The 13,388-nt window shown below is 38.7% G+C and overlaps 1 non-coding gene across 1 annotated transcript; it reads left to right on the forward strand.

Moving 5' to 3' along the window:
* Positions 1–11,992: 11,992 nt before the first annotated feature.
* LOC118832414 lies at positions 11,993–12,099 on the forward strand. The gene has a single exon (XR_005009179.1). It is a non-coding gene; the product is annotated as a U6 spliceosomal RNA (small nuclear RNA).
* Positions 12,100–13,388: the final 1,289 nt, after the last annotated feature.

Genomic DNA, 13,388 nt, shown 5'->3' on the forward strand with positions numbered 1-13,388 from the left:
AAAAAAAGGCACAAAGTAAGCAGAGGTGCTATGTCCTATTTGCTCCCAGGATTATTGGTATTGGGAAGCAGCAATTGCTAAGATCCTGGCTTCTCTCCAGCCTCAGGTGAAGGATAGCAATAATATTGGGGTGGCCAGGGACATTGTTCCAAATCTTTGAAGTATTTAGATTCCTCTCCAGGCTCCCCCATCTTCTTAGACAAAGTGACTTCCATTTAAAAAAAATACTGACAGCCTAGTTTGGGATAAGCAAAGTACCCTTTCAATCCAGTGGGGCAGGACAGACAAGGGGGGGCTGAGTAGGGAAATGTGGACTTTTTTGGTTTGAGTGGACTAGATACATGGGCTCCTCAAAGACTACCCCCAACTTCCTACCAGTTTGGAAAGATTTTGAATGTGATGCTAGTGAAGGCCTGTATGTTTTTCTAAGAACTGGCCTAGCTAAATTGACAGAGGCTCATCCTAAGAGTGCTAGGAATTGGGTGATGGATTTTGTTGTGGTTGTTTTTGCCTTTTTTTGTCACAGTAACTCATAATGGTCCTTCTATTAAGGAGTGAAAGGGTTTTTATCCAGGTCAGTTCCTACACTGATAAAGTCAAGGCTCCTTTGACTATTTAAGGATGTACTTCTTTGTACATACTAGGCACGATAATAGCTAGCTAGCATTTATTTATATAGTACCTTAGAGTTTCCAGAGCAGCTAGGTGGCGAAATGGATAGAGTGCCAGGCCTGGAGCTGGGAAGACCTGAATTCAAATCCAGACTCAGACATTTATTAAGCTGTGTGACCATGGGCAAGTCACTTCATCCTACCTGCCTCAGTTTCCACATCTGTAAAATGAACTGGAGAAGGAAATGGCAAACCACTCCAGTATCTTTCCCAAGAAAACCTCAAAATGGGGTCAAGAAGAGTCAGAAATGACTGAAACAACTAACAACAACATTAGAGTTTGGAAAGCACTCAACAAATATTATCACATTTGATCCTTACAAGGATTCTAAGAGGTAGGTACTCTTATCTTTACAGAGGAGGAAATTGACTTTCTCAGGGTCATCAGCTAATAAGTGTCTAAGGGAGGATTTGAATTCAAGTCTTCCTGACTTTGTGTCCAGTGCTCTAGTCACTGTACCACCAGCCACCCCAATTTATTCTTATTTGATTCTCATAACAACAAAGCCTGGAAAACGTAGGTTCAAGCCTTCCCTCTGACACACATTGGCTATGAGATCCTAGGCAAGTCACTTAATGTCTCCATGAACTAAGATAATAAATTGCAGAATAGAAGCCATTCTGCATTGGCAGGGGGAGTTTTCTCACTGGGTATTTCCTGTACCAATGAAATTATAGGTCATGTTCTACACCCCTCCCCCCTCTCAGTCCTTTACCTCACCCTAGACCCACAAGATAGGCAGTAATTGAGAGTTAAAGCAAACTGACACATTAATGATATGGGGGCAGCAGAAAGGAGCTTCCAGCATCTAAATTAAGACCTTTGATCAGAAATCCAGTGTTTAGGATCTGAGCAGCGCTATTAAGCTGACCTATATTACTTAAGAAACTAGTTGAGCCGGAGGTTGTGCCTTGTAGCCATAAGTACCCGATACCTAATTTGTTGAATTGAAGTCTTACGGATGAGGAGAGAAGATGGGTTTAGTAGACACTGAAACATCCTTCTCACAAAAATATATCCCTACTCTGCCTCTCTCTTAAGTGGCACATGGATGTTTTTGTCTTTTTACTACTTTCCCAGCAGAAAATATAACTCACACCATGAGAAGGCTAATGATTATGCAAAGTGGTTTAAACTAATTAGGCAGCAAGCCAATGAACCATTGTGGTGGCGGTTTGGAGACTACAGCATTTTTTGTGTGTTGTATTATATTTTTATTTATTTTGTTAAACATATCCCAATTACATTTTTGTATTTATTTAGTATTTAATTTTTCTCCAGATACATGTAAACAACAATTTTTAACATTTGTTTTTAAAACTTTGAGTTCCAAATTCTCTTCCTTCCTCCCTCCCTACCCTCTTTCACTGAGATGGCAGGCAATTCCACACGGGTAGCCATGCAGTCATGTTGTGAAAGAAACCATAGATTTTTTTAAAAACTCAAGAAAAATGAACAAAGTGAAAAAAAGGTTGCTTCAATCTGTATTAAGACACCATTCTCTGGAGATGGACAGCATTTTTTATCCTAAGTCCTTCAGAGTTGTCATAGATTGTTGTATTGCTAAGAACAGCTAAGTCATTTACAACTGATCATCCTACAATATTGCTGTTACTTTGTATCCATTACATTTCACTTTGCATCAGCTCATGTAAGTCTTTCTAGGTTTTTCTGAGACCATCCTGCTCATCATTTCTTATAGCACCATATGTGTATTCATCACAACTACATACCACAACTTATTCAGCCATTCCCCAATTGATGTGCATCCTCTCAATTTCCAATTCTTTACCCCCAGAAGAGAGCAGCTATAAATATTTTTGTACATATAGGTCCTCTTCCTTTTTGTTTTTTTTTCTCTTTTGGGATACAGACTTAGTAGTGGCATGGCTATGTCAAAGGGTGTGCCTGGTTTTACAGCCCTTTGGGCATACTTCCAAATTGCTCTGTAGAATGGTTTAATCAATTCACAACTCTGACAACAGCACATTAATGTTTCATTTTTCCCACCTCCCCTTCAACATTCGTCATTTTCCTTTTCTGCCCTATTATCTAATTTAATAGGTAGGAAGTAGTACCTCAGAATTGCTTTAACTTGCATGTCTCCAATCAACAGTGAGTTAGAATATTTTACATGGTTATAGATACCTTGAATTACTTCATCTAAAAACTGATTATATCTTTTGGTCATTTATCAGTTGGGCAATGGCTCTTATTTTTATAAATCTGACACAGTTCTCTGTATATTAGAGAAGAGAGGCCTTTATCAGAGAAGCTTGCTTTAAAAAAACATTTTTTTTAGTTACTATTGCTAACTGTATTTTCCTCCATCCTATTCCCCCACCCTCATTTATTCTCAAAGTGTTTTGCTTCTGATTACCCCTTCTCCCATTCTGCCCTCCCTTCTATCACCCCACTGCCCTTCTCTTATCCCCTTCTCCTTCTGTTTTCCTATAGGGTAAGACAGATTTCTATGCCCCATTGCCTGTGTATCTTATTTCTCAGTTATATGTAAAAAAATTTTAACGTTTGTTTTTATAATTTTGAGTTACAAATTCTCATCCTTCCTCCCTCCCTACCCACCCTCATTGAGAAGGCAAGCAACTCAATATAGGTTAAACATGTATAGTCATGCAAAACATTTCCATAATAGTCATGTTGTTTCTTTTTACCCTGTCCCTCCTCAAAAATGTTTGCTTCTGATTACCCCCTCCCCCAATATGCCCTCCCTTCTATCACCCCCTTTTTGTCCTCTCCCCACTACTTTCCTGTAGGGTAAAATAGATTTCCATACCCAATTGAATGTATATGTTATTCCCTCCTTAAGCCAATTCCAAATCTTACCTCCCTCCTTTCCTTTCCACTGTAAAAGCTTTTGCTTGCCTCTTTTATGTGAGATAATTTACCCAATTCTACCTCTCCCTTTCTCCTTCTTCCAGTACATTCCTCTCTCTTACCCCTTAATTTTATTTTTAACATATCATCATATTCAACTCACCCTGTGCCTTCTGTCTCTCTCTCTCTCTCTCTCTGTGTGTGTGTGTGTGTATATATATATATATATATATATATATATATATATATATATATGTATATATGTATTCCCTCCAACTACCCTAATAGTGACAAAGTTCTCATGAGTTACAAAAATCATCTTTAGGAATGTGAACAGTTCAACTTTAATAAGTCCCTTATGATTTCTCTTTCCTATTTACCTTTTAATGCTTCTCTTGAGTCATGTGTTTGAAAGTTAAATTTTCTATTTAGCTCTGGTTTTTTCTCAAGAATGCATTAAATTTCTCTACATCATTGAATATAATTTTTTCCCCTCATGGATTACTTTCAGTTTTCCTGGGTAGATGATTCTAGGTTTTAATCCTGGCTCCTTTGGCCTCTGGAATGCCATATTCCAAGCCCTCCAAACCCTTACTGTAGAAGCTGCTAAATCTTACATTATCCTGATTGTGGTTCCATAATACTTGAATTGTTTCTTTCTGGCTGCTTGCAGTATTTTCTCCTTACCTAGGAACTCTGGAATTTGGCCATAATATGACTGGGAGTTTGCATTTTGGGATCTCTTTCAGGAGGTGATCAGTGGATTCTTTCAATTTCTATTTCCCCCTCTGGTTCTAGAATATCAGGGCAGTTTTCTTTGATAATTTCTCAAAAAATGATGTCTAGGCTCTTTTTTTTGATCATGGCCTTTAGGTAGTCCAATAATTTTTAAATTATCTCTCCAGGATTTGTTTTTCCAGTGAGATACTTCATGTTGTCTTCTATTTTTTCATCCTTTTGGTCCTGTTTTATGAATTCTTGATTTCTCAATTTGAAGGAATTATTTTCTTCTGTGAGCTTTTGGACCTCCTTTTCCATTTGGCCAATTCTGCTTTTTATGGCATTCTTCTCCTCAGTGGCTTTTTGGACCTCTTTTGCCATTTGGTCAAGTCTATTCTTTAAGGTGTTATTTTCTTCAGTATTTTGGGGGCCTCTTTACCAAGCTGTTAACTCATTTTTCATGATTTTCTTGTATCACTCTCATTTCTCTTCCCAGTTTTTCCTCTTCTTCTTTTACTTGATTTTCAAAATCCTTTTTGATTTCTTCCATGACCTGAGACCAATTCATATTTTTCTTGGAGGCTTTGGATGTAGGAGCTTTGACTTTGTTGTCCTCTTCTGAGTGTATGTTTAGATCCTCCTTGTCACTAAAGTAAAATCCTATAGTCTGAATTTTTTTCCCATTGTTTGCTCATTTTTCTGGCTTATTTCTTGATTTTTAAAAACTCTTTGTTAAGGTAGGGCTCTGTTTCCAGTATGGAGGGCATACTGTCCCAAGCTTCAGGGGTTTTGTGCAGCTGTTTTCAGAGATACTTCTAGGGACCTGTCAGTTTTCAGTTCTTCCAAGGTGGAATGATCTGAGGAGAGGTGTTCAGTATTCTCCTGCCCTGTGCTTTGGTCTGTGGGTGACCACAAGCACTCCTTTTTGCCCTGGAACTGTGAGGAGGGTTCCCTCTCCACTGCTCCCACAAGTTCTGCTATGCTAGTGCTCCTCCTCACTCCAGGACTGCCACCCAGGACTTTGACCTGGATCCCAGCATGGGCAAAGCAACAGAGTCCTTCCTCAGTGCCAGCAAAGAGACCCCTTTAATCTCCTTCTGACCAGTTGTTTGATCCCCTTACAATCTTTGGGCTGAGAGTTCCGGAAACAGACACTGCCACTGCTGCCACCATCGATGCTGCTGCTGCTGATTCAGTTATTCTCAAGGCCTGCTCCTGGTTTGCTAGGGCCAAGACTGTGTTGGGGCCAGGTCTGGACTGTGCTCTTCTCTCACCCAGGTCCAACAGCCCTTTACTACTGATCTTCTAAGTTGCCTTTGGCATTTGTGGGTCGAGAAGTCTGGAAACTGCCACAGCTACAAGTGATTCAGTCCCCTGAGGCCTGCTTGGGGTTCGCTGGGGCCAGGCCTGCACTGGACTTTGTTCCTCTCTCAGCCTGGTGCAAAGGACCTTTCTTGTTGACCTTCCAGGTTGTCTTGGGCTGGAGATCTGTTTCACTCTTTGTTTTTGTGGGTTCTGCTGCTCTAGAATTTGTTTAGAGTTATTTTTTGCAGATATTTGGAGGGCCTTGGGGGAGAGCTCTGGCAAGTACCTGCTTTTGCTCCACCATCTTGGCTCCATCCCCTACAGCATTATTTAAGAAATTTTATTTTGGTGATGGGGAGAGAGATGTGGGGGTGCTGGCTTAAGGTTACATTTAATATGACAGGACAGATGTCAAGAAGAATGAGTGACTATGGACACTTTTCTGTTGCTTCGACACTGGTCCTGGGTGGGCAGCACTGATGGGTGTGCGCCTGGTTCATTGGATTCCTGGCCACTCTCAGAGCTCCACCAATCAGCAGGTCCACAGCACACAGTGCCTTCCCATTCATCTCCAGGCAGCAGATGGGTCCCATTCAGGCTGGTTATTGTTTCTGAGCAGCTGTCCTCTTTTTTCTCTGAGGTCATCCAGTGTACTAGACTCTATTTGCAGCACAATTAATTGACTGGCAAGCCTACAGGACATGAAGAATACCATTCTTTTATCGACTGAAGACCTTTGCCTTCTCGCCATTTAGTTTGAGTTTTATTTGTGCTGTTCAGGATGAGACACTTTGGTCACTGACTCAGGACAGGGCTATTATACTACCCACGTCCCTTGGAGAATGGGGCCCTATTGTGAGGGATGCTGGTCTGTATGCTGTCAGGGACTGGAAGAACTCAGTTGGGACCGGGGAGAGGAGGAGGAGGGGCATGAATTTTGCTAGCAAGGACACCAGTAGATTGGCAAGGCTGGGATTACAGGCTCTTGTCTAAATCGGTATAATCTGAGGCTCTATCTTTACTTGAGAATAGGAGGGAGTAAGAATGAGGACACCAGTTGGTTATGACAGTGACAAGGAGAAAATTTAAGCGAAACAATCCAACTGGTTTGAATCAAACTCATAGAATCATAGATTAAAAGCACCTGATGATAACTCTGAGTCCTGGTGGGTCCAGCTCTCTTTTTTAACAACTGAGGAAACTGAGACCCTTGTAGGTGAAGCAACTTGCTCAAGGTAACAAAGGTAATAACCACAGAGGTGAGATTCAAATCAAAGTCCTCTGACTCCAATTGAATAACTATTCAATTACTATGTGCCAGGCATTGTTTTAGGTGCAGGACATACATTGTCATACAGTGAAATAATCCCTGCCTTCAGTGTTCTTTCTGTTGTAATATTCTAGAAATGGAAACCTAACTGGTTCCCCTCCTTTTCAAGTCTCTGAAAGAATCTCACAGCCTCTTAAAATGCATGCCAAAATAGAAGCTCCTGGTGTGGCAGTCACTTCCTTCCTTGCTTCTACATGAAATGTTCATATCTATTTTAGCATTTAAAGTCTCTTTCCCTCCTGGCCCTTACATCCATCCTGGCCAGGGCTTCGGTGGTACTGAATTGCCTATCCCATGTGTGATACCAACAAACATTACTTCTCTAGTACCACCAATATAAGGGTATTTGGACAAATGTGCAATCCAGCCCAGTGTCTGCCCTGATCTATGGGTAACTGAACTTTCCTGAGCTTCAGGCTCAGACAAACACCGGATAATCTGTTCTCTTTAAACTTAAAAGGCTTTGGGGGATTGATCAGCCAGGGAAAGATTATGAAATTTTAAGCACATGAGCTGTCTTTTCACCCATTTCTTGGAACTGGCAAATACAGCTGTTTGTTTAGGGAAGTAGAATAAAGGAGGAAATGTTCCTAAAGGGGACCCTGGCATGGGATTAATTCTACATGTGTCAGGAAAGCTGGTATCTAACAGATTGGAGAGAGAATGGTCATTTGAATGGATTTACTTCTATCTATAGCCTTGATAACTAGTGGAATAACTGTGTCAGATAAATTAGTACCAGATAGGATTGGTAGAGTTTGCAAATGACCACCAGAGTGAAAGATAATAGATAGTCTATTGGAAATTTCTGTTGGAATGTAGTAGTCAACTGAACCAGAGAAGGGTGTTCAGCTGAGACAAAGGCCTAGGCATCCATTTAAGTCTGATCGAGTGTATAAAAAGTAGTTTGAAACGGAGGTATACAAGAAGATCTGTGGTTACAGGTCAGGTACAGACAATATTAGTAAAGTATTAGTAAGCTCCTTGAGGCAGGAACTGTGTTTTGTCTCTATTTGTATCCCAGCACTTAGCACACTGCCTAAAACGTAGTAGGCTCTTAATAAATGTTTATTGAATTGAATTAATGTGGATGTAAATGTGGATGCAGATACATAAAGCTCACCTCAAGTACTATTTACTCTGTGAAGTCTGTCTTGATTCCCCTCTCCTTCAGATGAAGCATTCTTTGATAGGATCATGGATTTAGAGCTAGAAGGAACTTTAAAGGCTGTCCAGGCCAACCCTTTCATTTTACAGTCAAGGAAACTAAGAAGTGACCTGCCCAAACTCACACAGTCAGTAGGCATCAGAAGTACGATCTGAACCCCTGTCCCCTGATCGTGCTTCTTTCCATTGTGTCATGCTTCCCCTCTGTCCTTGCCCCCCATCACATCCTCTTCTTGTTATACTCTTCTCTGCACATGCCATTTCCCTCCATTAGAATGTAAACTTCTTGAGTGCAAGGATTGAGCCATTTTTTCATCTTTGTGTGAAAGTGCTTAGTATGGTGCCTAGCACATGTAGTAGGTGCTTGATAGACACTTGCTGAATTGAATGTCTACACACAATTCTAATTGAGATTTATTGAATTCAATGTTTCCATATACTCTTTGAGCAGGTATTTTACATAGTTTATATATTCAGGATATGTCTGATTCCTTCCCCTCGTTTATTGGTCTCTAAAAGCATCTTACATCTGTTTCAAATGTGTACCACAGTAGAAGCTCCGGATATGGTGGCCACTTCCTTCCTTGTCTCAGTGTTCAAGTCTCTCTTTGCAATAAGTTTCTTTCCTCCAACACATTCTGGTCAAGACTTTAGGGGTAATGTCTTGCTTACTCCACAGATGGTATCAACTAACATTACTTCTCTAGGACCACCAAGCCAGGAAAAAGACACTGTTGAGCCATCCCTTTCTATAAAGAAAGACAATCAAACTAAATGACTGCATCTGACACCTCATGCAACATTTCCCACTCAGCTAAAAGAAGGGCTGTGCGTTTCATCATCAGTTCTCCAGTTTTAGGGTCTTGTGCTTCCGTCAAGAGCATATAAAGTGATCATGTGACCAGAAATATGGAGGCTAGACATGTCCTCTGGTCCTTGTGACCTCTCGAACCTCTCTAAAATAGGAATTATGCACCAAGCAATTTCAGCTGCCTCAATAGTCTAGATTAAGACAAAGAACCAAAACAAGGTTAAAAACCACCCAATGAACTAAGAGCATAGAAAGCTAATCTCTAGCCCCAAACAAGAGCTCACTCAGCATCCCTTCCCCCACACTCCTGGCAGCAGGGGTATATAAGCTGACCTAGCTTATTCCAACAGAATTCAGCTCTACATCCCATTCCCAGCGTGAGGAGATGCAAAAGGCAGGAAGCTGTTCAGGCTGGGACAAAACCATGGCAGTGAGGAGCAGCTCGGGCAGATAATGGAGGAACAGAGAGAAAGTGGGCAGGACACATTTGTAGTTGCATGGCACGCCACTAACCCTGAGATAAAGAGCCCAGCATCTGACTGAAGACAGTTCTGTTCTCTAGAAGTCATTTGGGGCAGAGATCAAAGCTGGTGAACCATGAACTGACCACTATCGGAGGAGGTTGAGCCCCTTTGAAATCTAGTCTCCTAGGGAAACCATCATCAAGAGACTCATAAAGTGAGCAATAGGGGAATATAATGGAAAAAAAAACATTGAGATTACTCATTATTGAAAACAATGAAGAAAGATTGAAAAAAATATGTCAGGAAGAAGAAAAATCAATTAAAGACCTTGAGCGCAAACAGAAAAACCAACCAGATAAATCAACAGGAAAGATACTAATTGCAGAAGGTCTCCAGATCAGGTAAGAGAATTCAGGCATCTATAAATAAGTGTTGCAAGACAAAAGAAAACCAATTAACACCTGATAAAGCAGAGGAGCCAGGGGACTCCTAACAGAGCACAGAATACAGCAAGATAGGTAAGAAAAAGATAAAACTATCCCTATTTGCTAATGATATGATGGTTTATTTGGAAAACTGCAGAGGATTAGCAAAGATACTGAGACAACAGCTTCAGCAAAGTTGCAGGCTACAAAATAAACTTTCAAAAATAAATTGCATGTATTGAAGCTTACTATTTTTCACTGTTTGTATTCTTTCGTGGCTTTTTTTCCTGTGAGTTTGTGTCTTTTTTCACAACATGACTAATATGATAATATGCTTTGCATGATTGAACATGTATAACCCTTATCAAATTGCTTACCATCTCAGGAAGGGGAGGTGAGGGAGGGAGAGAGAAAATCTGGAACTCAATTTTTAAAAAATGAATGTTAAAAATTGTCTTTACATGTAACTGGGGAAAATTTTTTAAAAATAAAATAAAAGGAAAAAATAAACTGTATTTCTATATAATAATAAAATCCAAGAGGCAATAGCAGCAAGTGGAATGCCATTCCAAATAACTACAAAGTCCTAATTGTATCTGGGGATCAATCTAACAAAGTATACAAAAGCTTTGTATAGTTTCAATTACAAAATGCTTCTTAAAGAAATTTTAAAATAATTTAAATAACTGGATGAATTTTCAGTGCTCATGGCTGGGCCCTACCAATATAATTAAAATGACAATACTACCAAAGTTCACTTACATGTTTAATGTCAAACCAATCAAATTATCAAAGGGATATTTTATAAAATTTTAATTCCTTTGGAAAAACAGAAGATCTCTAGAATATCAAGGGAAATGATAAAAAAAAAGGTAGAATTGAAAGGGGAATAGCAATCCTAACTTCAAACTATATTATAAAGCATCAGTCACCAAAACTATCTGGTACTGGTTAAAAAATGGAGAGAGAAATCAATGGAACAGACTAAATAAGGAAAAAGCAGAAACAACAGAACTCAATAACCCAGTATTCAATGAACTGGAAAACATAAGTTACACAGGAAAGAATTCTGTATTTTTTTTAGTCTGCTCGGAAAACTGGAAAGCAATCTGGAAGAAATTAGACTCACACTTTACACCACATTTCACAATTCATTCTAAATGGATAGATTAATATTAAAAATTGTACTATAAGAAAATTAGAAGGGAAGCAGATAATATACTTCTCACAGTTATGAGTAAAAGATAGAGGCAATTACAAAAGATAAAATATATAACTTTGATTACTTAATGTGGAAAAGCTTCTGCATTGACAAAATTAATGCATCTAACATAAGAAGGGAAGTGGTCAAATGGGAAAAATATTTGTATCAAATTTCTCTGATAAGGGTGTGACATCCAATATATGTACAAATAATTAATAGATATATGAGACCAACAGCCATTTCCTAATAGAGAAGTGAACAAACAGTTCTCAAAAGAAATGCAAACTATTAATAACTACATAAAAGATTTCTCCAAATCACAAGTAATTAAGAGAAGGTAAATCAAAACAACCCTGATGTTTTATTTCACAACCTGCAAATCAGCAAAGATAACAGAATTCACTGTTGGAAGGTTGTGAGAAGATAAGATACATAGTTGGAAGAGCTATGAATCAGTACAAGCAGTTTGGAAAACAATTTGGACTTTATTTAAAGCACCTAAAATGTCTATACCTTTTGACCCAGTGATTCTATTACCGGACTTCTACCCCAAGGAGGCCACTGATAAAAAGAAAGTCCCCATACACATCAAAATATTTATAGCATTACTTTTTGTGATAGTCAAGAACTGGAAACAAAGTAGATGTTCATCGATTGGGGAACGACTAAACAAATTGTGGTACCTAAATGTAATGGAATATTACTATGCTGTAAGAAATGATAAATGTGATGAATATAGAGAAACATGCAAAGATCTATATAAACTGATACAGAGTCAGGTAAGCAGAGCCAAGAAAACAATATATAGAATGACACAATGTTAATGGAAAAAACCACCACCTACACGCAAAAGCAAAAGTGAATTTTGCAAAGTTGTAACGAACAGAGACGCACGCCTCAAAACAAGAGACACAGAAAAACAACCTCCCACTCTACCCCTTTGCAGAGAAGGGAGTTTCACAAATGTCGCCCATTGCGCATATTTTCAGACTTTTTCTATGCATCGATCAGTGACATTGAATTGTTTCCTCTTTTTTGGATCTTAAAAATGCCATTTGTGCGCTTGCTTTTGCAGCGTATATTCTAAAATTGGAACCGTACAGAGAAGGTGAGCACGGCCCCTGAGCAAAGACGACACACAAATTCATGAGGCATTCCAGATTTTAAATTTCCAGACTTTCAGGAAATAAGAGATACACACAAACAAAATAAAGATCAGACGTAGAGTTTATTAGGGGAAAAAAGCAGAGGTGGTAATCATGATCTCAGACAAAATGAAAGCTAAAATAGATTTAATCAAAAGATAAAAATAGGGAAACTGTACTAAATGTCAGCCATATTAATCAATATTGTTTTAGACTATTTAAAATAACTAGACAGTATAAGGTTGGAATATTGCTGAGGTATAGGAAACAATAAGCTTGTGGACTTAGAAAAATGTGGAAAGACGTGGACCTATGAAGGAGGATGTTATCTACCCTCAGAGAAACAGGACAAACAAGTAGAGTATGGTCTTACATAGATGCATATGAATGTATATGTCTATATATTATTATAGTTAACTAATTATATGTATGTAAGTGCATGTATGTATATATGTGTGTATATACATATATGTATATGTGTGTGTCTGCACTTAATTGTAGCCTGGGGGGTGGGGGAGGAAGGAGAGGGGGGAAGAACAAAGTAAAAAGTGCATCAGAAAATGGAAAAAAACTTACAAGGAAGCAAAGATCATATGGACAGCTAGGAACACAATGTGTAGTATTTATTACATAGGCTTTCTTGAAATGGAAATTTATTACTGTATATTTTGAATTCTCTGTTATGTTCTGCTGTGCACACGGCAATGTTTTCTTTCTTTTCTTATTTTGTATTTAAGTTTTTAATATGCTTCTTTTTCTTTTCTTATTGTATGCTTAAGTTTAAAATAAATTCATAAAAAACACTATTTGTGGGGCAGCTAGGTGGTGCAGTGGGTAGAGAATGGGCCCTGGAGTCAAGAGGGTCTGAGTTTATATCTAGCCTTAGACACTTACTAGCTGTGTGACCCTGGGCAAGTCACTTAATCCCAATTGCCTCCATATATATAATGTGTGCATATGTGTGTGTGTATGTGTATATATGTATATATGTGTGGGTATAACATATGTGTATACATATCTGTGTGCACATATATGTGTGTGTATAATACACGTGTGCATATATCTGTGTGCATATAATGTATAAGTATATATCTGTATATATGCTATTTGTTATATGAGACAGTTCTCTGGGAGTGGAGGAGCATGACTGCTGGAGGATATTATAGTGATGTAAAAACAAGATAACAAAAACAGGAGATAAGATACAGCAAACACTAGCAAAGGATGGAAATGAAATAAATATATCATCCATTTTTATGAACGTCTGAATTTTAACATTTTTGTCAAGTTGTTCAAAAGTTTAAGCTACC

The sequence above is a fragment of the Trichosurus vulpecula genome, chromosome 9 (assembly GCF_011100635.1).
Source record: "Trichosurus vulpecula isolate mTriVul1 chromosome 9, mTriVul1.pri, whole genome shotgun sequence".
NCBI classification, from domain to species: domain Eukaryota; kingdom Metazoa; phylum Chordata; class Mammalia; order Diprotodontia; family Phalangeridae; genus Trichosurus; species Trichosurus vulpecula.